General features: G+C 40.9%; 1 protein-coding gene across 1 annotated transcript in view; it reads right to left on the bottom strand.

The window, feature by feature from the left end:
- The window catches only part of Ltbp1 (latent transforming growth factor beta binding protein 1), a 448,854-nt gene that overhangs the window by 206,435 nt on the left and 215,888 nt on the right, over nt 1-26,531 (bottom strand).

Here is a 26,531-nt window from a genome sequence, read left to right as displayed (position 1 = left end):
CAAGCACATCCCCCATATATATACATATATATATACATGTATATACATATATATGTATATATATTTCAATATTTTTAATAGAATTTTTTTAAAGAATATGAAGTCACCACAGGACTACGGTCTACTACGGTACTATTTTAAACATCTCATAATTTGAAATGGCTTTGTTTCCCTATTCATTGACATTAACTGTCTCATAATTAAACACTTGGGAACAAGTGATACTTTACACATTTATGCCCTCAGTGCCTAACAGATGTCTGACATAGAGTGGAGACAGACAAAGGGACAAATGAAAGTGATGAAAATACTACCTGTTGAAGCTTCTTCTGTGTAAGACACTGAACTATGTCCTAGCCAGAACAAAAAGCTGGGACAGCTACAAACACACTTTAGAGGAATTTGCTATCTCATTGGGCTTAAAACACCCACTGAACCCTAGACGCATCAGAGTCATCATAAGTTTGGAGTTCATTTACTTAAAATAGCAAATGAAGGTGACTAGGTGAAGAATTTTCATCATTACTAGTGAATTCTTCCGAATAGCCTTTAACACCATCAGATTTCCACATGTCTACAAAATAAAAGTCCCCCTCCACTGTTTCTAGTTCCTGTTTTTAAATGTTTCCCATGACTCCACTTGTCAGAAGAATTTTTTTTGCTCCCCAACATATTGCAAAATACCTAGGGACAGACCAACCTTCCCTTCCACACCCTCTGCAGAAGCTCTTTCTCCTACAGTCACTATGATGTCCAAGTCACTAAGTCCAACAGGCAGACTTCAGTCTCCCTTGGTTACCGTAGCATCTTGCTTCCTTTCATATCCTATGAATATTCTTTATAAACTGCTTCCTTTGCTTGTCCTTTAAGCCCTGGTGTGCACTATGGTCTGGTCTTAAAATCTTCTTGACTTAGTTCCACACACTCTGTGCTTTCATTCTGTCGTATGCTGGTCACCCAAGCTCTTGATTCTAGCCAAAGCTCTCTGCTGATCTTCAAACTGTCCACTACTGTATATATAGATATCCCACAGACCCCACTAATAATCTACAATAGTAATCATCTTCCCCCAATACCTGTAGCCCCAGAGTGACCCTTAACAAAACCTCCCTCACCTGGCTCATTCAAACATCCTAGAACTCCTTTCTTCTAATCATTTATCAAATATGTCCACTCTTGCCAAACACAGGGCCCTGTTCCCTCTGCAACCTCATCACTTCTGAACTCACCTCATTCCCCACAACACAGTTCACTGAGCTTTATTCAGAGCTAACGTCACCAGTCTTGAGCTTTACCTATGGGGCATCTTTTTCCCAAGGCACCTTCCATCCAGCTTATCTTGCAGACTCTGCTTCTCCCTTTTCTTGAGATGCACTCGAAGCTGCCTCTCCTTTGTGATTTCTAGAAGTACATTTACTATCCACATATCTTACCACAGAACTGTTGTCGGACTGCCTCTGTATAGGGCTCCCTCCACTAGAGCTCTATGAGATCAGGGAATTAGTCTTGTTTCATTTTACCCCTCACAAGTAGCTCAGAATGAATGAAAATGCCTAAGCCCTGACAAAATAATGAATAAAGAAATGGACAGTGCTTCAAATACCATTCTAAGTAGCAAGGAAGAGTCAGTTCCTGCCCATCAAGAACTAAACAGTATTAACTATATATACAAACCAACAATTAATTGACGACTGGAAAATATGAAATAAAATCTTTGGGACTTCACATAGAACTGAAGTCACTTCTAGAAACTGAAAAAGCATTTCCCAAAAGACAGAATTTGGGAGAAGGTTTTAAGACTGGGAACACAGTAAAGTACGTTCTAGGAGAGCTTCTGTGTAAAGGAGAGGTAATTCATTTGGGACAGAGTGAAGCAAAGTGTCTTGCTAAAACCCAGCTTTTGAGGGAAGGGAAGAAATCAGGCAATAAGGTGGAACAAGGATTAAGTCAGACCAGGGAAGCTATTAGAGACGTGATTCTGTAATAAGATGACATTATTCTGTAATGGGTACATTATCCTGAGTCTTGAGGCAGAGGATTAGCAAGGTTTCACAAGTGTTCCAGGAAGACTGCTAGGCTCCAAGGGCATAGAGGATTAGCTGAATAGAAGAGTGTCAAAGCTGGGAGAGTCAGTCAGGAAACTGTCATAAGAACTGAGGGGCAAGCTGAAAATCAGATCAGGATGATGGCAGAAGGCACTGGAAAGAATCTGAAGTAATATAGTGCTGCCATGAGGGCAGGGGGGTGGAGGGGTTGGGGGTGGGCAGTGACCACTAGAGCTTCTTGGAAAAGACTAGGGAAGAGGGAAGAGGGACGAAGGTAGAGGAGGAAGGAGACAGTCAGAAAAAAAAGGACCAAGCGACAAGCCAGAAACCACGTTCTGGGCATAGGTTTCAGATGAATTCAAAATGACCCAGGCTGGGTGGAGTCTGGAAAATGCTTGAACTTCCACTAGTGCCCATCTACTATGAGAAGTCCTGAGTAACAGAAGTCAAAGATAACAGGAGAACCAATGACTCTGTAACTGCTAGTTCAATTCTGACTTCAATTTCAAAGTCCCAGTTTGGCTCACCAGATAAGCTCAATACTCTAGGTAACAGTGAGGGGAGCTAGTCCCATATTTACATATACTATGCAAATGTCTGTGAGTAATTTATCATTGGAACACAGGTACTCTCTACTTCCAATACACAAGGATGTCAGTGACCACAGTACTTAACTGAGGAACTATAAAGTACAAACTTTACTGCAAGATCTTTGCCACAAATCACTTCAACAATAGCAGCATGTGTATATCGTGGCAAAATATGTCACTCTGTAGGAGCACCTGCCTTACATGCAGGCAATACACTCATAGATACATTCTGTAGGAATGACTTATAAAATGGACAGAGTCTGGAGCTGGAAAGATGGTGCAGTGGTTAACAGCACTGACTGCTCTTGCAGAGGACTAGGGTTCAATTCCCAGCACCCATATGACCGCTAACAACCATCCACAACTCCAGTTCCAGGGAGCTCAGACACCCTGTCTGACCTCCATGGGCATTGCATGACACAGGTACACTTACATACATGCTGGCAATACACTCATACATATAAGAATAAAAATAGTAAAGAAAATATTTTTTTTTAATGGACGGAATCTATGGACTAATGACTTTTAAGTAACCATGTCAAGCTCAATGAACCTTGTGTCTTGTGACTGGGCATTTCCTGGAAGTCTCAATTTGGTATACTACCCAAAAAGTTAATGAGGGGCTAGAGAGATGGCTCAGCAGTTAAGAGCACTGGCTGCTCTTGCAGAGGACCACGGTTCGATTCCCAGCACCCACATGGCAGTTAACAACCATCTGTAACTCCAGGTCCAGGGGATTCAATACTCTCTTCTCTGATCTCTGTGGGTATTACAGACATAGGTGCACTTACATGCAGGCAGTACACTCATACATATAAAAAATTTTTTAAGTTAATGAGTAAATGAGGGCATGCTTGAGAATCAACATATCAAAGTGATGAAAGACAGTGATAAAAGTGTCTCCACTGTGCTGGGAAGGATGCTTGTGACTGGGTGAATGAGATATTATAGGAGTAGGGATGAAAAGGCAGGATGACCTGTTATTGTAAGGGTGGATCCAAACTTGTACTTGCCTAGTGAAGTTGGGGAAACAGGTTTGAATAAAAACGTGAGTGAGGCCTGACTCAGGAGACAGATCATTCCAAGAGCTATCTGGGGGAACAAGTGTCCTCTGAGTTCGGGCCCAGTCTTAAAAACTCAATTTAAAAGTCAGGCTTTTTTGTTCAGGTAATTGTGATGTTGGCATGCAAAGGCTACATCAGCTCCTTCATGCTCTGTTGGTGAGTGGGTATTGCACATCTCTTAGCAGAAGCACAGACAGCAAAGCAAGTAGTTCTGTGACCTCCTCACCCAAAACGATAAAGCCACAGAACATTTAGCAAAAGCAGATACTCAAGAGGTGGTAAAGGCCAACAAAAAAAAGCCAGTGCAACAAGGAAATAAAAAGTGATACTCCAAGAAAGAAAATTGCAAAGAGCTCGTGTCAGATAGTTTACAACTTTGAATCAGCTTCCAAACTTTTGTTCAAAAACAGATGCAGCAGGCATGGTGTCGTTACACCTTTAATCCCAGTACTCAGGAGGCAGAGGCAGGCAGAGATCTGTGAGTTCAAGGACAACCTGGTCTACATAGTGAGTTCCAGGTCAGCTGGGGCTACAGGGTGACCCTGTCTCAAAAAAGAAAAAGGGAAAAAGAAAAAAAAATCAGAGAGGTATAACATTTTAAAAGAAAGAAAGAATACATCCTAAGTTCCCCAATAAGAAGAATGCAAACAGCCTCATATTATTCTTGACTGGTTTCACTCCAAGAAATAAACACTTTAATTTTTTGTGTTTCTAACATTTTAAACTATAGACTACCAAACAAACATCAGCCTTACTGGGTTTTTTTTTTTCATTGTTTTACATATTTATAACCTCGCCTAAAAGATTTTGATTTCTGACAAAAATATTTAAAGGTTATACAACTTGGATATTAGGTATGCAAAGTAGGGACTACCTATAATCTACATGGAATGAATTCATAAAATGACCTTTGCTAGATAGTTCTAGCATCAATTACAGACTTCAAACTTCAACATGAACTCAATTTATCTTCTTTAAATCTGCTTTTCACCCTCGAGATGGCCTCCCTATAATTGTTCTGAGGACTGCACAGGCATGAAAGAATACAGCAGTAATCTGTGTGCTCCAATAGTCCCATGTCTCCAGTCATAAAGGAAATGGTCTCTGCTTGGTTTATTTAAACCACTAAAAGGCCACTATTTATACATATTCATGAATGAGAAACAAAATACCTATTCTCTTGTCCCAGTATTTTCTAAAATCTAAATGACAACATATGAAGCTCTCTGCTTCAGCTCAGTAAGTTCATGTGGAGCCTTTTGTGGAAGGCAAACTTTTTACACCTAAATTGTCTTTTGTACCAAAGAAAACAAATTTAAAACCAACCTACAGACTTTAGGATTTAGCCATGAATACTTTCTATGCCACTCTCAAAGCATCACCACTCGGTATATTATCTATGCAACCAGACTTCCATAAAACCTTCTCAGAACATAAAGAGAAAAAAGAATGAGTTAGCTTTCAGGTTGGCTTAAGAAGCCTGCTATGCTGGTTGTAAGTCTGGCTCTGGCTCATATATTTTGGAAAATCCAACTAGAAGGTGTAACATGGAACACTGCCCGAGAAATTCCATAAGTTTGTCGGCATGACATTTTGCTGGCCATCACCATAATTTACCATATTGCATCATGTGGTCACCAGGGAACTGTTGCAATAACAAGAGGTATGTGGACCATCAACCTGTTATTCCAGAAAGTGTAATTTCATGATAATGTCTCCAAGTACCTCATGTGCTGCTATAAAAGGTCAAAATGAGCAGAAGGATGCAGGCTAGAGGAGTAAGTTGGAAGTTTGAAAGCTATCAAGTGTTTCAGGTGTGTGTCCACCACTCAGAGTGCCTTCTAAAACAATAGGGATGACACAGTGTTCACATTCTAGACTGTAAACTGGAACCCTGCTTAAATACCAAATATTAAGGACTTGTGTTCAAATGTGAGCACAGTGAATCTTCCAAACACCTGCACTATAATAAGGAATGTGCTACCTCTTTCTTTTCCGTTACCTCAGCTGGCTATAAAAACACTTCAGCTGCTCACTCCTGAAAGTCTCTCTCAAGGGTTCTGGACCCTCCTGCAGCAGATTCCAGCAATTCTGACTACCCAGGGCTTTCTGGGTCAGCAGACATACCATTTCTAGTTACGGTGGGGAAGGTAGGACAGGGAAAAACCAACCGCCATCTAAAGAAAGCCTACACCTGCCATTGCACAGATGACACTGAGGGGAATGCTGTCTCAATTTCCCCACTTATCTCTGATTAGTAGAAGAATACTCTCTTAAAGGACCACAGCTTGACCCCTGATATTCTTTTGAGTATGAAGGGGGGCAGGTAAAACAGTAATATTTTTAGACAGCAAAAGTTATCACTGCATGCCCCCCCTCCACCTTCAGTCATAAAGTGAGCTAATACTATAGTTATGTAAAAGTTTTAGACAATAAATATGTTAGATAATGACTGAGAGCTGGGCTAGGGATTCAGTTCAGTGGTGGACACTTGGGCAGCATGCACAAAGTGATACCTTCCCAGCATCACACACACACACCTTTTTAAAGAATCAAACTACAAAAAGAACCTAAACAAAACAAAGATGTGTTTTCCTTTTAATCCAGTATGCTTCACTGCCCCAAGAAGATACAGCGGTCTGAGAGCCGAGGGGATATCTTGATGGCTGCCATCTCCTGCAGTCAGAACTGGGAAGCCCTAAACATGAAGGAAGATGTGTACAGTTGTCTTCTCCTGATGGAACATAGAGATTCACAGTTGGGCTTGAAAATGGCCTACTGACAAGTCTTATCTGCCTGCTAACTTTTACTCACTCAGAAGCTCAGTCTAAAAAACATAGGAGTTAGGGTGATCTGGACCAACCTGTCCAAGGAGATGAAACTGAAATTAAATCTGAAAGAATAATCCAGTATTACGAAAAGTCCCCAGCAGCAGAGTGCTTACAGGACAATTACACAAACGAAGCCCTTGCGGTAAAACAGCTCAGAAAGGCCCAGAACCCAAAAGAGGCTGATGTAACCAGAAAACAAGAGGCCAGGAGAAAGGGAAAGTGTGAAGAGAGAGACAGGGTTGCATTCCTGTTTCTCACCACAGGATGCAAGGCAATCTATGTAAGGAGACACAGTGAAACAGAAAAAAATTAAATTATGTTAAAAGTAAGGAGCAAGGCAGAGAAAATCATTGGAGACAAAACCAAGGAAAAACACAGAACGAGGGTAAGTAATCTGGGGAAGCTGGGGAATCCTCTACTTTATGTCCCTAAGTTGTGCACTGTGGATTTGGCCTTGATACGATTTTTGTGTGTATGTGTGTTCATGTGTGTGTGGGTGCACAGGTGAACCCACATGTCCATGTGTGGGTGGAGGCCAGAGGACAACCTCAGATGTCATCCCTCAGGTACCATCTGCCTTTCATTGAGAGATAAGGTCTCTCACTGGCCAGGAATTCATTCACCAAATAGGCTAAGCTGGCTGGCCAGAGAGGCCCAGGGATCTGCCTGTCTTTACCTCTTTAGCTCTGGGGTTAAAAGCACATGAACGCTCATCTAACATTTTTATGTGGGCTCTGTGGATCAAACCTAGGTCCTAGTGCTTGCAAGACAATATTTTACCAACTGATCCATCTCCCCAGCTCCTCACTTTGTTAAGTTCAAAGTGAATACTTAGTCAAAGTCAAGTTTTCTGGAGAGTTTAATTTAAAAGTCATTTAGTATATAATCATTCTAAAGGCAAGGGGATATTTTTTAATATGTGAAAGAAGACAATATTTTCTATAACTTGAGAAACAGAAAACCGAATTCCAAAAAGATTTGGGGACAAAGGGAAATGCTTCAATAAGGGTTAAAAATACACCCCACACTTAACACTCTTGAAGTCACTGAGCACCTTCTTTTTTTAAAGGATATATGCATTCATTAGACATCAGACCTAAAAAAATACAGATGGAATTTCACTGTTTTGAGATAGAATTAGTTTGTATTTTGCAAGGACTAAGCAGCTTTACAAATTATCCATAGTAACCAGTAGGTTTAAAACTCTAGGTGGAGAGGTGAGTTTTAAAAACAAATAAAAGCATACTGGCAAACAAATAAAAGCATGCTGGCACGTGTAGGCATGGCTCTGATATATGCAAAAATATTAGGAGAAGAAGGGAATTGCTACAAGCAGTTTCTTCTATAACACAATCCACAGAACCCCAGGCTATGGTCCTTATAAAAGACAGTAGTGCAATCCAGACGAGGAATGCTACTTTAACGATTGCTTTTTATCATCGGTTTAGTTCACCTGCTCAAACAGAGCATGGCTTTTGCCTTATCTGCTTTACAAATTAAAATCACCACTTTCCTTCCCTCTCCACCCATCAAATACCCAGATAGAGGGGACACTGAACCCCATGGTAAGGTAAATACAGATTTCAGGAAGGACAAAATATTCTGAATGCATATAACTATTCCGTAAAAACCACCCGTTTATAATGCTGGTAGGCATTCATGAATGCTTCAGTGCGGCGTTCTGTTTATATCTAGGAGATATGAAGCCCTACCACGCATGCCAAAGCATCCAGTGTGGGATGGGACTATTCATCATCTCAACTTTGTTTAAAATTTCCTGTTCATCTATCGTCAACCTCACCACAGCTGTGGGCTGTCTCATCTGATCTAGGTTTAACCTGAGGAACTCAGTAGATGGAGCCTATCACTAAATTCCACCTCACATTCTTTACAGATGCTGTCATGGTAGCAGTTTCCTACTAATTTTAAACTCAAGTGTCTTCTAACCCCGTGAAAATGCAGTAATACTGAGTAACAGTACAGTGCAGTAAATACACAAATCCCAGACGCTTCTAGTTAAGGACATCCTTTTGTAACAGCTTCAAAAACAAATGATCTTACCTTGAAGATTATGATTTTCCCCATCTACAAAATAACATGGCCGGGTGACACAATCTCAGCCTGAAATTCTGGTTCTCAAAACTCCAACCAGGTCAGTAAATAGAGTAAAATTCAGATTTTATCATTTCATCAAAAGTGATTGGCAAGATTTAAATTTTAAAATAGGGACGCGTACATCTGCCAACTGCCATCTGTGTTGAAGAGGCTGTAGTTCATCTGGCCGATTCAAGTATAAGTTTCACACTTCTGGAAAAAGTGGTTAATAAATACTCATGGACTTAAACAAATCTGACTATTTGGGGAAGGATATGTATGCGTCAAGAACGACAATTTGATCCATCCCTGCACAGCCCACCTTTGGGGGGGCGGGTGGTCACTGCAGCTATCCAAAGGGACATGTTGCTGCTCAGTCACTGTGGCCTGGCATTTTCTTTAATATCCTTGAAAAATACTTTCTCAGAAACCCAGTAACAGCACTTAAGCCTAGGCTATATCCAGTAATATTAAGAGTCAAGCCCTTTTAAAATGTGCCACCATGCTTCGCAAACTTTGCAGATCCTTCCAAAGATGAAGTTCATATGCCACTAAGCTCATTATTATTATCTACTTAGGATTATTTATTCCTGAGCCTCAGAAAAGTAATTGAGATGAATCTAAACTTAGAATTTTTAAATATTTGTAAAGTCAAAAATCTCAACAAACATATCTAACTTGAGGGCACAAGCACTGCAATAAAAATCCCTCTGACCTCATAGCCAGCTTAAATTCTTGCCGTTGATAAAAGTTGGGGCCAAATATGGGCTCAAAAAGAAAAAAAAAAGAAAACCCACACAGAAGAAGGATGCTGGATAAGAACAAGGGGCAGGCACATCTAACATGTGACTGTCATCCACCAGTCTACCCTCTATTTCATTCCTGTTGCCATTTGAAGGTGGGGGAAGGAGATTATGATGCATTCAAGTCTGTCTACCACATGCTACAGCACAGTAACTTACAAGCAGGAACTCAACAAAAATGACAAGCATTCTCAACAACTCCCTGAAGATTCTAAATGGAAAAACACAGCTTTGATCTATACCCCTTTTAATACCCCTCTTTTTATTTTATCTGACAACATGTGACCTCAGCTGCTATGTCTGGGTGCTTGGTCTCCCCCAGACTAATAGTGAAACAACCCTCCAAGTGATATACTAGTGAAGTTTGGAGATGGGTCCTTAGGGGGTATTGTATAGCAGTTTCCTGCTAATTGAAACATTCCTTCCAGGAGGGAAGGGAAGGCTCACTGGACTCAAGAGGTAAACAAAATGTCACATGTCTAGGGAAGTGGAAAACTGAAAGATTCTGGAAGGCTCCTCCCCAGCTTTATAGAAGGAGTAAACCATTTCTGGGGAAGAGACTCTGACCATCTAAGCTTCAGAGAAGATATTCTCAGCTGGGAGAGTTACCCACAAGCTCCAGGGTTACATCTTTTTTGAGTTGTCACCCTTGATGGGGTGGGCTTATTCCACGATGCAGCTGCTTTTGTCTGACTCATCCCTGCTCCCGTAAGTAACCCCTCACCCATTCTCCTGTCAGTAACCCCCCAAAATTCATTCGTTCCCGAAATTCAACTTTGGTCTGTGGTAGGTTCCCTTTCTGAAGTGAGTAGCCCTGTGTGTTGTGTCACCCAAGGAAAAGTCTGTTAGACAACAAAAGATAACTAGGATTAGGTGAAGTCCGGAGTGGGGGCACTCATGACATGTGATAGTGGCTCTATAAAAAGCAGAAGAAGCACTAAACTAACAACTTTGCCTTGTCTTGGCATCGATGTCCTGCGCTGCCTCAGGACAATAAAGGGTCCCTACCAGAAAGCCTTCACAAGACACCAATTAAAAGCCAGTGCCATGCTCTTGGACTTCCAGAACCAAGAGCTAAATAAGCTCCTTTTCTTTTATAAACTACCCCACCTTCCTTAATATTCAGTTATTGCACCAGAATACCAGGACACTAAAGTATCTGCACATACTATGGAAAGAGTTTTCAAACTGTGCCCATAAAGTTCCCAGTTCCACAGAGTTGTCTGAAGGGACTTGCTAAACATCTAAGTCAACCACCTTGTTCCTCAGCTGGAGTGAGGTGCCAAAATCCTGTTCACTTAGGATATTGCTGCCTAGCTAGTGGCAGAAATGGGATGAGATTCACATTTTCTCAGCTTTGCTGCAATGTTCTTTCCCACACGCCTCTTACGTTGGGGGGTGGGGTCTTGGCGTCCCTCAAATCTCACCACGTGATCTTATGCCAAGCCTTCAGTCTTCTTCCACAGGCACCTAATTTTTAATAACTGGTAACAGGATACTGTAATGGAGCCTTATATGAGATTGCAGATTTATTGCAGATCAGGTCAACTCAGATCTTTCCCAGACAAACAAAAGACAATGGAGTTTTCTGAGGCAGAGACACTAAGGAAGTATAGGAATAGAGTCAAGAGCAACCAAGGAAGGAAAGAACCATATGCAGGAGACAGAATATTTCCTTGACTGCAGAAGGCACCATTGTGCACTACTGGTCCCTGCTCCTCCCTTGAGTTCCAGTGACATGGGACAGGAAGGCTAAAATCTCCAAGGGTATTCAATCATTCAATGAATATTTACTATCTGTCTGCCGTAAGTCACACTGTTCGAACACTTGACAAAAATCAGCAAGCAGAGACAGACACTCCTGACCTCCCACCATCTTTGAAATACTGTAAGCAAAACCATTGTTGCTCTGAGAGCCACTATGACCAAGAGCCAGGTGGGGTTGGAAAAGAGCTGGACAACAGTTATGGATTCCCCTTCTAGCTCTTCAGGAAGCACAAAGGACTCAGGGAAGGCACAGATTCAGTGTTCTGGGGAAGGACCTCTTTGGGAAAGTGGTGGGGCTTCCCTGAGAATCCATTTACAGAGGACCTTGGAGGGTCCAGCCAGCATCCCTTGGTGGATTCTGCCTGTGTCTGTACTTCACCAGCACAGTGTGGTAGATGAGGAACAGCCCTCAGGAATCTCATAATAACTTTCAGGGGATGCAGAGGGGATAAAGGTAATCAAGGGCTAAGGCATAATTTGTTTTGATCATTATCACTATATTATCTATACTCACAAACTATTAACACCAAGAGAGATTTTCAAGTTATGGTTAAAATCACTGCAGGATATATTTGCATTTTTTTATAACTGTGTAGTCTTCATACTCTATTATGTATTGTTATATTCATAAGAATTGATGTTTTAGTAGCTATATGATATTTAAATAAGTAACTATTCCCTATTACTTGGTCACTATGTCTGCATTTCTTTTTAAACTATTATAGATAAAGCTGTTGGGAGCATTCTCAAGCATCTAATTTTATCCTTCTTAGTAAATATAATCATATGCACTCAACTAATATTTATTGATTGCTTAGTAAATTCTAGGTGACAGGCTAACAGATACAGTGAACAAGCAAAGAAACCTGAGTCTGTTAATCTAATGTACTGGCCTCATCACTGGAGAGGTCACAGAGCACAGACATGAAGAGCCTTGAACCAGACCTCCCAGAGTTTGAATCCCTAATTTTATCAATTAATACTGGTAGGACCCTAGGCATGTTATATAACACCTGTCTGCCCTATTTCTTCACCTATAAAATAAAGATAGCACTTACATCCGTCCAACATAGTTGTCACATGGTTTGAATGAGGTCATTTATATTTAAAGTATGTAAAACTCAGCCTACAGTCAGCACTCAGTCAGTGTAGAACTCAGCATACAGCAAGTCAGCAATCAACCAATGTACAACTCAGCATACAGCAAGCACCCAGCCATCATCACTGATTTCGTGGCTGTTATGGCATAGTGTAAGGGGAACATATGAAAGGGAAAGCCAAGGCAGCATACCAGCAAGGAAAGAATAAACACTACAGCTAAGTCATCATGCAACATACAGCCTGCCAACTCATCCGCCACCCCCTCAGAGTCTAACTCAGGGCTCTTAAATTGCTAGGGTATCAGCAGATGAATCTTCCACAAAGCATATATCAGTAGCATCAACAACAGTTTGCTAACATACAGAATTCACATTTAGCTTATCACACAAGGATTTTATTTCTATTAAATTACTCATTTCTATGGTAATTTCTAGATGTGAAGGCAATCTAACTGCACTATCACCCCATTGATCGCCAGGGTTGATTTGGCTGATCTGGCTAGCTAGGTGGGGGGTCCCCTTCCTCCCTAGATGCTCTACATGCATCTGTCCCAAAGCTGCCTGCTCAGTCGAAAAGGACAACCTTCCCTGACAGAGGAGGACTGGCCTTTTGGTCAGGGCAAAGAAGTAGCTGCACTCCCCTATTAGAACCTCCAAACAAGCTCTCAAGGTTCAAAATGGTAATTTCTAAGCTTGAACTATTTCACCATCAATCTGATTATCACAATGCTGATACGGTGAGTCTTTACTGAAGATTTTGAAATTTTCCCCACATTTCTTTACTGTTTTTACTTCTTATTTGAATTACCTTTTGATCTATATATTTGTCTATGTCTTAACATTTCTATTTTTTGTTATTGAGACAGGTCTCACTACATAGTCCAGACTGGCCTTGAACTCTCTGTCCTCTTGCCTCTGCCTCCCAAGTACTGGGATTACAGGTGTAATCCACAGGAGGGCCAAACAGTATTTGGCCCTCTTGACATCTTTATGTTGTTCTGAAATTACTTTCATGATGGCTTGTATGCATAATAGATCTTCAAGATCTTATTTGTGAAGCTAGACAGGATGGAACACACCTTTAATCCCAGCACTGGGAGGCAGAGGAAGGCGGATCTCAGTTCAAATTCAACCTGGTTTACACTGGAATTCTAGGCCAGCTGGGGCTACAGGGAAACTCTGTCCCCCAAAAATGTCTTATTTGTGCTATTGATGAAAACACCTTTGTCAATATATATCTTGTTTATCGTAGTTTATCTTAGATACATATTTTGGTATTTTTTATACAGGGAAGTTTATAAATTCTTTCGTCTATGACCTATTGTTTCGATCCTTAGAAAGCTACTACCTTTCTGAGTACCTGATAAGTAATCTATTTCTAGGTAAAATCCATTTTGTTCTTGCTTGCTTAATTATTTAACTCATTCCATCTGGAGGCTTCATCCAGTGTATAAGTATGGATTATAATTATTTTTGCTTGAGAACTGTTATCTAAATATCTTAATATTGGTTAAAACTTCCTTATTTTTTAAAGATAAGGAGTTACATTGGAAAGAAAGCTTCCAAGGACAGATGGAGACATAACAGAGTAGAAACAAGAAATAAAATTTGGCAGTTGAGGGTGGAGTAAGGAATAGGAGACCAGAGAAAAATGCAGACCAAAAAAATTACCAAGACCTACTCAGCCTAACACAAAAGCACAGCAACATTCCCAGTGGGACATGAAAGAAGAAACACACTGGGTCGTAAAATGAAATGGGGTCTGTAAAATTCACTCCAAAGCCAAAAGGAATAAATTCTGGGTGGACAATGTTTGGGAACCACTACTATAAACAAAAATCTGCATGGCCCGTCTGCAGCTCCTTCTCCCCACACTGCATGGATCGTTACTTTCCCAGGCCCCCACCTCGCCGTCTGCCACACTGCAGGCTTTTTTCTCCACCCTGGTCTTTCCATTGCTTGTAGGGCTGTGGTTTCTTTCAGTCCTGTCTGAAGCCGTCCCTGGCAAACACATAGGCAGGGTGAGGCTTGCGGCTGAGATGATGCCACAGTCACCGTGATGAGGGAGGTTACAGCTGGAGAATATGGAACAGCCTGCATAGTTGTTGGGGGTGTGCATGTGAGACAACCAGCCTCAGATCTTTCTAGATATCTCAACTGGAAATCCTGAGTCAACATATTAGTCAACAGGTACTTTTTTTCAGTGTTCAGGAGTTCTAGTGATTGTGCCCAAGACTAAGTGATCTCAGGCATCTCTGTAAGCTGATAGGTGAGCAGGGTTTCAAAGTTTTACACAATGATTATATGATGTAGACAAAGGTCTAGCTAGAGACTGCCTAAATCTTGCAGTATCAAAATGGGCTAAAAAACCAACTAGGAATGAGTTTCACGTTTTTAGATAGTGGTTTCTATTTCTATCAATAATGAAGATTTTTTTTTTTTTTGCTCACTTTGAGTCTTGCAGGTCGTTGTGGAAGAAACTGAACTCAGAGGTAAAAGAATGGCTGTTTATAAACATGAAATACTAGCTATTTCAAGCCTAAATCGCAGGTTTCACTTCCACAACATCTTATATTTTTAAAACTTAAATCTAGATAGCTTACTGTTCTAATTGCATCTCCATTGCTCCCTAACAAAAGCAACTTTAAGTGGGAGGGTTTTTTAGGCTTACAGTAGGGTACAATCCTTCATTGTCAAGGCAGGAACTTGAAACAGATAGCCACATCCACAGTCAAGAACAGAGAAAACAAATGTGTTCATATATACTTAGCTCCCCTTCTCTATTCTTGATCAGTTCATGACCCAAACCCAGAGAATGGTGCCACCCACAGTGGACTGTGTCTTCCTATATCAATTAATGTGATCAAAACAATCCCCCACAGACATGCCTACAGGCCAACCTGATCTAGATAGCCCTTCACTGAGATGATCTTCTCATGTGATTCTAGACTGCATCAAGTTGACAATTAGAAGGAAACTATCAACCAATAGTCTTGTCCTACCCAGAACTTATCTACTTTCTAGTAACTAAGCACAAAGAACGATGAAAATATTTAACAGGGGCTAGAAGGAGATTTGTACATAGCCCCAACTCAAAACAGGAAAGAAGCCCCAAATGACTTCTGGCTGGATCATTCTTTCTAAGATACACATGCACTTGTGTGAAACATCAAACACATTCATTTCTTTATTTCAGATTCTCCGTTACCAGCAGCAGAAGAGATGTTCTTCACATCATGGACCCATCCTGATCCAGTTCTTCCTGCCTGCCCTGCCCTACCTCCTATTGTTCCCACCGTATTTAATTAGTTGCAGTCACACCCAATACCTGGTCTCTTCCAACCAGCCACATGAATGGTCCTAGGCAGGCTCTTTTCTCTTCCTCCCAATTCACCATTGCACTCGCTACCTCAGCCCTCTCTATCAACATCACCTGCTCACCAAGGCCTTCCCTGGTAATACCAAATCCAAGCTACTAGTTCCCACCCCTGCAACAGAGCAACACAGAATCATTTGTGATTCAAAGAACAGACAGAAATGAACTGTAATTATCTGGGTACATGCCAGTCTCCTCCAAAAGGTCTTGAGCATCAGGAAAAAAGAGGCCTGAACTCTCGGGTTTGCCCTTGCTGAGGCTCAAGTAGCAAAATGTTTGTCACATGGTGGCTATCTAAGCAGTACTTTTGGAGTAGATAAAGGACTACTTTACTGTGCACACCTTAACTGGAGAGCCTTCCAGATGGCAAACTCCAGATGTTAAAACTTCTAAGGCCTTCACATTGTCTTTCCTAACCTTAAGCCAACAGCCAATACTGTATTAGTGATTCACTTCTACTGAGTTTTCCCAAATCATTCACGTCATTTTTCATAGAAACAGTTCTCTTCTTTTGTACTCACTTTTGGACAGTGTATTTGACATTTAATTTAATAATGTAATTCTAGGTCAGCAACAGAAGTGGCTCTTGGTAGAAACACAGCTCAGACCTGGGAGGTGTAAAGTGTGAACCTAGGAGTCATTATTAGATAAGAGTGTTCAGCAGGCCTTGAGCATCAGGTGGTGTATTTTTAAAAGGGAACAGAGGGTGCTGGTTAGTTTGGAAAGGCAGTTATGTAGAGGTAATTTAAAATCTTATACTGTACATTGCTGAAAATCACACAGTTGAACCTTCCAGAGTCAAATGTGAAAGGTGTTCAAAGCCATGTGATTCATTATAGGTTGAGGAGATGAGCCAAGATGTCTCCTCCCATTCAGCTTAAATGGCTTGATATGTCAAGTTCGGGTCATTAAAATATGCTTCTTCATTCCTCAGAGCTCCACAGATACTTCCTGAACCTGGAACATTCCATTAAATCAAGACAATATGCACCCAAACTGACTTCCTGAAGATAATTCCTTGTAATCCTCAATATTGGCTGGAGAGTGTGTTTCTAATTAACTCTCTTGCGACGTAACTCAGATTTAGACTAAGCCGACTTTTGAAACATCCTAGTGTATATGCTATACTCAGTCACCACAATAAAACAATCAGAGGTCAACATTTTGTACAGGATAAGAATGACAGACACGGAAGAGAAGTAAATTAAAACTACCATCACCATTAATCAGGACTCGAAAAATTTCCAAATCCTTTTGGCAACATTCCTAAATAAACAAAAACTCATCAGAGAAACGACTTGGGTATCCAAGGAAAAAATTCCAGAAACTTTCCCTAATACTGCTCCTGTTTCTCCTTTCCTTTTATGGCTAGATGCTGAAATTAAAGCAACTATATAAGGGTATTTTTAGAATTAAAATGTGTATACAGTGATTTTTCTTTACTGATATAAAAAGTATTTTTACAAACTAGAATCATTTTCTAATTCATACAAACTAAAAAAAAAATTACCAGATTGATTTCTTTCAACTTGAAGCTGTATAATTTATAGCAGATATGACCCAAATAAGGGAAAAACCATACTCACAGGGGATGTATGTCTACTTTTAGAGTCAAGTTACTATGGAAGAGATCATTTCCTAAACTGAATTAGTAATTTGAGAAAGAAAATGGGGAACCAAGGAGTTCGTTCACACATTTTCATCAAAGCTTGAAACTTAGCTAATTTGTTTTGCCCTTTATTGATGTTTGGTCTTTCGCTTTTGTTTTGTTTTTCTTTTTGAGACAGGGTCTCAAGGATCCCAGGCTGGCCTTGACTTCCCTCCACAGTCAAGGATGACCTTGAACTGATCCTTCTGCTTCCACCTCCTGAGTGTCTGGAACTACAGGTACCTTGTTTCATGTGGTCCTAGGAATCAAACCCAGGGCCTCATACATGCTAGGAAAACACTACAAACTATGCCACATCCCTAGCCCGCTTAGCAATTTTTAAACACTTATTTTTACAAGCCATTTGGGGCAAAGCACTTTCATCAGTTCATTTTTTAAACCCTAGCACTTCTCTGCATGAGACCGATGTATTTAAACGTGCTTCACCACATGATTCATACTTTCTAGTTCATTGCTTTTATCAAGGAGGATATCCCACCTGCTAAAGTTATGCTAATAACAATTCTCAGGTATAATAAAATCACCTTCATTACACATTCCTGTTTATACTCCACAAGCTTAAAGTCTAGAAGGTCAGAGATTCCTGTACCAACAGTCAAGAGGTCTTGGTTCCAGCCTTAGATCTGGATCCCACAGTTGAGTTGAGCAACCTTGAATTATCCCAGTCAGTTCTCTGGAATTTAGTTTCTGTTGGTAGAAGGATAAACTTAAGTGATTCATAGCTTCCTTCTGAATATCACATTTTTATACGACAATTTAAAGAACATTCTTTATGAGCTGTAAACCTTCATGCCCGCTTTCTTCTCTGTCTTATAACCAAACCTCAATATAGCAAGTTTGATGCTTCTCTCCCATCTTCTGTTTATTTCTTCTCCACTCTCTAATGCCTTTGTCTAAACTGAGACTGTTCTGTCCTCTGTGGAAGATACGACAACCTCCTGGAAAATCTTCCCCATGTCTTTTCTTAACACCTCTCCAACATGATCTGTCCACACTATTTCCAGAATGGACTTCCGCATGTACACTCGCCCAATTGTTTCATTTCCTTATATAAGTTTTTTGTGGCTCACTATCACCTAAGACAGAAAAATCCTGTCTTTTCAACAGAACTGGGGGTAACATCCTGTGACCCAGGGGTCTGTGGGTAAGAATGAAAGGTTTCACTCACATAACAGTGTATTCAATACCCAGTGCTGTCACTCTTACCGTACTCTTCCAACTACCTCCCAGCCAGTCTTTTCTCCACCATGGCCTGTTCTAAGCATTCTAGACCATGAGTCTGAGTTGTTTATGATTCTTGGGACATAGTACACTCCTGGTCATGAATCCATGCCAATGTACTTGCCATCTTCCCAGCTAGATTCTAAGAGTTCCCCTTCCCATTCTTGTCAGTGTTGCCCCTCCTGCCCTATGTCCCTCCCTTAAGTGCAGCATTCTGCTCCCTAAAGGCCTCAGTGTGCCTCTAAGAGCCCTGCATCCATGTGCATGAAGAACAGTGCATGGACATTGTATGCAAAGCCCAAGGATGCCTATCTTCTCACCAATACCAAGAAAATCATATGAACACCCTAAGTAGGTGCCAAATAAAATGCCAGTGGTTTGAATGTATGTCAGTGATGTTAACTTTCAAACCCTGTCACAAAGGCCAGAAGACTCAAAGTCAAGCATTCCTAGGGTTTATACATAGACCAATTAAGAGCACCTCTTAGACTGAGCATGCCCCAGCCTTTTATTTTCTGCACATTGGCCAGTTTGGGGCCTCTATGTTAATCCCCAACTGTGGAAAAAAGAAGCTTCTCTAATGAGGGATGAGAGATGCATTAATCTATCTATGGGTATAAAGTAAGAACCTAGGTAGCACTCAGGGATCATCCTGGAAGAGGGGGCATATGCAGCTGGATGTGACAGGGTTGTTACACACATGAACTCACAGTGGCAATTACTGCATGCACAAGATCAAGCCAACCAAAATCCCAAGTGTAGGTAAGTCCCACCCCTAAGAAAGAAGCTATTGGCAACTGACGGCTCCTGGGAGAGGGAGAGTAAAATTTCTTAAGGGTACAGCCCATGCTCCAGTAGATGGTCTACACCCATGTGTGTACAGGCATTACAGACTTAGTGGGTTTAAGAGAGGGGGTGAGGAGACAGAGAGAACGTGAAATTGGGAGGGAAAGGGGGTGGGGAGGAATTGAAATAGGGAGATTTCATGCACATATATGTACATATGAAATTCTCAATTTAAATAGGGCACTTTTGCCAGTACAGCTTCTTATGTTATTTTCATACCAGATGACACAAAATATGAAGGGCAGCAATGCCTCAAGCCAGTGCACTTTTCAATCGGCGTCCCATGGCACTTGAGGCAGCTTCCGGTGCTTTCTCCGCTGTATGCAGCAACAGTCTTCTAAAGATTCAGCAGTCCTGCAGCCCTCCTCACAAGCCCCAGATCTGTCTTTACACACCTAAGATTGTGCCTAAAATACTTTTTGTTATATTCTGTACCCTCTGCATTATTTTTCACATACATATTTATATAATATCAAGTTAAAGTATCTCGAAGCATCCATTCCTTAGATCTAAAAGGAATGCTGACTCAATTCTCTGTATTGAAGTCCTAGTGCCACTTGTGTGACTGTAGGCCCAATGATAGTAGTTTCTGTTGATTGGTGGCAGATCTCTTCTGAACCCTTTATACAAAGTTTAATAACCCACTTACATTGTTCATTCCCATTTCAAAAAAAGGAGTAAGAGAAATAGCAGTAAAATGTGATTAATTCCCTTCTTGAATATGAAGTTTCTCCCACCACTGGATGTGGGAAAACCCAGCGCTTATTCATAATCTTTATGAATGATTTATGATTAATCTTCCAGCTGCCAGTAGACTGATCAACAGCAAGCAGGTGGAAGATGGTGAATCTAAGGGGTCAAGGCTATGTGAGATCAGTATGATCCACTTAGGACAGCTTAAGCTTAAGATGAAGACAAGAACAAATTTCTGCTTTCATCATTAGCATAAAACTATTCAAAATTTTCATGATTAAAATGGAAACTTCTAGTTTTCATAGCCCAATATCCTATGGCAAAAGGGAATACCAGCGATTAATAGAAATTTCCAAGTAACTGCTAGATATAGGGTCACAACATTCACAGATTTCCTCAAGTAAATAAGAAAAATAATCATTAAAGAAGAACTGATTTTGATTCTAAAATCAAAATGGTCATTTGACTACTATCTTTATGGTCATTTTGGACATATAATTCTCTAGACACATACATGAACGAACATAAATTTATTAAACAAACTACAGCCACAAAGGTAGGCATGATAATACTGTTTTCTCCAAATTCACTCTCCTGAGCCAGACCATATACAGAGATTATAAACTGCCGTCATGCTATTATAAAATGACAAATCTACCAAATTACGAAATTAAGATCCACCACACACATTTCTTAGCTCCTGTAATGCTATCAAGGAATGTCAGCAAGCATGCTCAGTGGTAGCAAGTGCTCATGATCATCTAGAAGAAATTCAAAGGCCAGCCTGGGAATGAATAAAGGGCTGAATGGGTACTGTCTGGAAGAACAGAAGGAAGTACTTCGTTACGAACCGAATGATTCATCATTTCTAAGACTGATTGTCAGCAAAACTATCACCAGAATGGCTAATCTAAAAGGAAGTTTCTTTAACATGCTCAATATAAACCTGTTAAAAGTTTCTGCTTTCTTTGTTAAGAAAACAAAACACATTGACCCTTGCATTCAATACATTTAGGGCATAGAAGTGATTGAAATGATAATTTAAAATGCTTTGTTCCGGGACTAGAGAGATGGCTCAGTGGTTAAGAGCACTGGTGGCTCTTGCAGAGGACCTGGGTTCGAGTCCCAGCACTCACATGATGGCTATGAACCATCCTTAACTCCAGTTCCAGGGGAATCTGAAACCCTCTTCTGACCTCCATAGCATCGCATGACACGGGCACACTCACATATATGCTGGCAATACACTCATACACATAAAATAAAAACAATAAATAAAATTTTAAAATGCTTTGTTCCCATTAAGCCACCCATTCATCAACATGAAAATATTATGTTACATAATATAACATTTTATAATATAGCAAACTTTGTAATATAGCAAAGTGATAGCACGAAAGCTGCCTGTGTGACCTGTCTGTGAGAGAACGGTGCAAAGCTTCAGATTCCTCTCTTTTCCAGGCACTGTATTCATTACTTGTCTACTGTTTCTGCAGTCCTGTGAACACTAACATTTTCCACAAAGTTGCAGAAGATCACTGAAATTCAAAGATGTTTGGTGCTCCTCTCAAAGCATCCCGTTAATGCATAGCAGAGTCAAAATTCAAAGTCCTCCAACCTATCACCAAAGTGTGCACATTGTCTCAATAACTCCTGGAGAGACTAGGAAGGGTTGGAAAGGACCAGTCTCCATAGGGATGACAAATGAGTTTTGGCAAACACCCAGGGAACAGCAGCTAGGGGGCAGATGTGACACTCTCCTCTAATAAAAACTATTAACCTATTACAGCTCTTGCTGGACCTAAAGGGAGACTCAGAACCCTTCTGAACACACAGTGCTGGTCAATCCCAGATAAAATGGTCCATAAAATAAAATGCAGCATAAATCCCTGAGTTGAGGGCTACAATGACCAATAAATAGTAATGAGACAGAAATTATCACTAATCACCAGAAGGGCCAGACACCTAGCTGCCAGGGTTCTTATCTGTATCTACATAGTTTCAACAGAGATGAAAAACAAAAAAAGAAAAAAAAAAACTACTTCTACAGTAAGTCAACCAACTGCACTGAATTTCTACACTGTTCCATTTATTATACTAATCATTATTACCAGAATAAAATACAGGAATGACACATGCCTCGCCTCAACTGTGAAAGCTTAGAAGCTTTGAGAGGAAACCAAACTTATATATGCCTTCAAGCTCTTGGGAGGGCCACCAAGGACGCTGACACAATCAATCAAAATATTCCCTTGGATGCAGCAATGCCCTAACCACATGAATGACCCACTCAAAGTCATTCCAAGGCACTTGGATTCCATTAAGCACAAGTTTTACTATTCATCTTCCAACAATTAAAAGAGTAAGTCTCCTCAAGACCCTAACAACTTCTCTCTCTGTGGCTACAGAAATGGAAATCATCCACAAGTTATTTTTACAGTTGGATTCTCTCTGGTTTGACTATTCTATGCAATCGGCCTTGGTTTTCTAAATAGTCAGGGCAAGTGATAGACATCATTTCAAGATGAAGAGCAGCAGTGGGGAGCATGGCCAAATCCACACAGGTTCACACAATGTCCTCGGTCAGCTTTGCTCTTCCTCTCCTACTTAGAACCAAATCGATTCCTGAAATATTTCTTCTCTAATAATCTCATAGACTGCCACACAGGAAGACAAAGAAATACAAAATGAATCAGCTCATGGACCCAAGATACAGAGCAGGTCAGCAACCATATGTCAGTAGGGGCTACTAAATAAAGCACACCTACCAAACTGTCTCTGTCTCTGTCTCTCCCCCAACCCAGTGTGTGTGTGTGTGCATGCATGTGTGTGTGTATAGACACCTGTTCATTCATGTATGTATACATGTGAAGGCCAGAGGTCAACATCAGGTGTCCTCAATTTTTCTCTACCTTAATTGTTGAGATAGGGTCTCTCATTGAACCTGGAGCTGGCCGGTTCAGTTAGATTGGCCACCAAGCTACAGGGATCGTCCTACCTCCACTTCCCCAGCACTGAGATTACAGATGCACCTCCAGCCTTTAAGTGGGTGCTAGAGAACTAACTTAGGTCCTTATGTTTGCACATCAAGCACTTTATCAAATAAGCTATCTCCTCAGCGCTCCTGGCTCTTTATTACATAAAAGTCTTATTTAAGAAGTTAAATGACCAGGTACAAAGAATAAGAAACAGAAGAGGAGCTGGAGAGATTGTTCAGTGTTTAAGAACACATACTACTCTTGCAGAGGACCCAAATTTGGTACCCAGCACCCTCAGACAGCTCACAACTGCCTGTAACTCAAGTTCCAATGAATCCAATGCCTTCGTCTGGCCTCTGAGAGTACCTGCACTCACATGCACATGATCACACATACACACACACACACAAATATACACATATTTAAAGATAAAACATTCATTTTACTAAAAAAGAAAGAAACAGAAGAGGGAAGAATGGAAGTTCCTCTCTGGCACTAGAACCAGGGATGTTCCTTGAGCAGGCACTAATTAAGAGGGAGGTGAGTGACAGCTTTCTGCTCACTCAAATGCTATGGCTGGTTAAATGGCTGGACTAACCAGGATGTGACTTTCCAGCAAGCATTCAGGATTCAGAAGGGCTGATTCCATTTATGTAGCCTGAAGGAGCCACAGTTCTCATTATTTGTGACAGACCATCCTGAAAGTGTGAGCCACAGCAGCAAGCACATGCTTGCCACTGAGATTACACGCAGGACTCTGTCATCACCAAGCAGAAGAGACAAGTCCACACAGCTGTCATGATGACAGCCACAGCTCACCAAGCCAATGCTTTGTCCTGTTACAGGACAAGCTTAGGGACACTAAGACCCTACATTCCCGTCTCATTGCATTCTGTCTGGTCACAAGACAATAGGCATTTTCATTTTACCTTAGCTGAGCTCTCAGACAATACGTATCCTGTTTCATCATATGATGCAGTGGACTGAGACTGTCTCCACTACTGGAGAATGAGGAAAGGTCCACTCTGTGTTCTTACCATGTTGAAGGTAACTAGTGTTTGTTTTCAGAGCTTCGTGGCACTACAGGCCAAGATAGTGGGGTCAGCGTTAGAGCAGAGGTAGGACAAGGGAAGTTCACTGATATGTGATATTGAAAGGTTACTGTCAAGAAACCTGAGTTTATACTTTAAATCCCAGGAAGTCCAAGTGTTCTGGAGAATGCATGCAAATCACTGGGAAGAAATCTTACATTTTTCTGGCAAAAGGGGGAGTGCTTCAGTGACCATGAATCAGAGGTGCTTCATCACTCCACCTCCTTCCCATGATCCCTTGGGCCCAGGAAGTCACTGGAGAGAAGTTCTGTCTCTCTGACTTTCCAGGACATACCTGGGGAGTTCTATCTCAAGTATTTTTCTGGGTTAACTCCAGAAATGGCATAGAACTTGGTGTCCATCTTTCCCAGGCCTGCAGTAGCTCCTGTGGGCAGTAAGCTGCCTTCTGTGGATGAGAAAACCGGCACAGGGGTGCAAGCCTCTGCGATGACTGGCATTTCAGATTGCGAACCTCTGGGTATCAGCTTTGAGATACTCTATTTCAATTGTATGAACTTTACCCAGGATTGCCTACTGATTTTCCTGTTGAACAATAACAGAAATATTCTGTTCTACATATACATTTTTTCTTGAGTAAGGTTACCTCAGCTTCTCTCAGGTACCCAATGGCTTTTCTCCTCACCTTATTTGGGTGGGAATGAGGAACAGATCCTTGCATTTCATTAGCTGGGACAGAATTAATGACTCTCATGCATGTGAAGGGCACTAGCAGTCTCCTCCCCCCGCCCCCCCCACAACAGCATCCTTGGGAAGTTGCTTTCAGACTCTCTAGATTTGAAAACCTCACAAAAAAATAGATCACATTTGACAGCGTTAATGGGAGCTCAAAGCCAGGGTCTCAATCTAGGTTTCACACCAACCTTGGCTTAGAAAAGTAAACATGAAATATCGCTGTGGGTGGAGAAGAGCACAGCCCGGAGATTCTAAGAGTCACAAGACTGAAATATGGCCGTGTGACATGCTTGCTCTGTGGTACTGGGCAAGTTATTTAACCTATTAGTAAGTACCTAACCACAAAGGGCCCAGATATAACACAAGGTCCCACACACAGTGTTGGGCACACAAGGGCACTTGGCAGCATTAACTATTATACATTCCTCTCTAATATATTTGTACACTACTCATCAAACTTTAGCCATGATTATCACTAGAAATTTATGTCTAAGGTTGAAGAATCATAACAGCTGAATAAGAGACATATCTGGCACCTTTAACTGATAAGATTCTAGCCAGGATGGTGGTACCTGTCATCTCAGCACTTGGGAAGTAGTGGCAGGAAGGCCAGGAATTTGAGTCCATCCTTACTATGTAGTGAGCTCACAGTCAGCCTGGGATACAGGAATGTAATGCAAACACTCAGGGATGCTTCAAGCATCCTGCAATCCACAGGTCATCCCCTGAAACATGGGATTTTCCATCCAAGTATGAACAATGCCCAGACTGAAAGACTCAGTTTCAAACACTTGAAAAGACAGTCTCACGTACAAGCAAAATTTAAATTAAAACACTTACCTATTCCAGTGTCAGAGTTCAAAATGTTTATTGACCGTACCAAATGAGTATGCCAATAGAGATAATTTGGAAAATTCGTATTGATTTTAATAAGTGCTTATCCTTTGATTTACTCATTGTTTCTATGAATTTATCCTGAGATCTTCACAAATGTATGTTGTGATAGTTAATATTGATTGTCCACTTGACAGAATCTAAAAATTACTGAGGACAAGCCTCTGGGCATGTCTGCGAAGAATTTTCAAGATGGTTAATGTGGGCAGTACCATTTCATGGACTGTGGTCCTGAGCTGAATAAAAAGGAGAAAGTCAGCCAAACATCTGTGTGCATCACTCTGCTTGCCGACTGTAGACACAATGTGACCAACTGCCATCCATTCCCATGCCACACGTTCCCCCACATGATGGACTGTACCTTCAAACTAAGGCAAAATAATCCTTCCTAAGTTGTTTTTGCCAGGTATGTCACCATAGTAATAAGCAAAGTAACTAATATATATATATGTTAAGACATTTATCATCTATGGCAGCTTAGATAATACCAAAAGCTGAAGAGGCAAATGTTAACGATTTAGTCTGATTAAATAAGTAATAATGTATGCTATCATACAATATTATACAGCTTTAAAAACACAGCAGAGCTGCTTGTGCTGGTATGAATTGTGAAGTAAACAAACAGCACAATACAGTAGGTAATATATTCTAAAAGCTTCACAATATATTTATCTATCTGCCAATATGTACATACCAATTCTGAGAACAAAACAGAAATGGAAACAAGTTTTTACCTCTAAGAAAGAGAGCTGGGTGTTTATAGGCTAGAAATGGAA

Source organism: Nannospalax galili, unplaced genomic scaffold (genome assembly GCF_000622305.1).
Source record: "Nannospalax galili isolate Female #2095 unplaced genomic scaffold, S.galili_v1.0 scaffold344, whole genome shotgun sequence".
NCBI classification, from domain to species: Eukaryota; Metazoa; Chordata; class Mammalia; order Rodentia; family Spalacidae; genus Nannospalax; species Nannospalax galili.
Note: the sequence above shows the minus strand (reverse complement) of the source record. Positions and strands in the feature narration are given on the sequence as shown.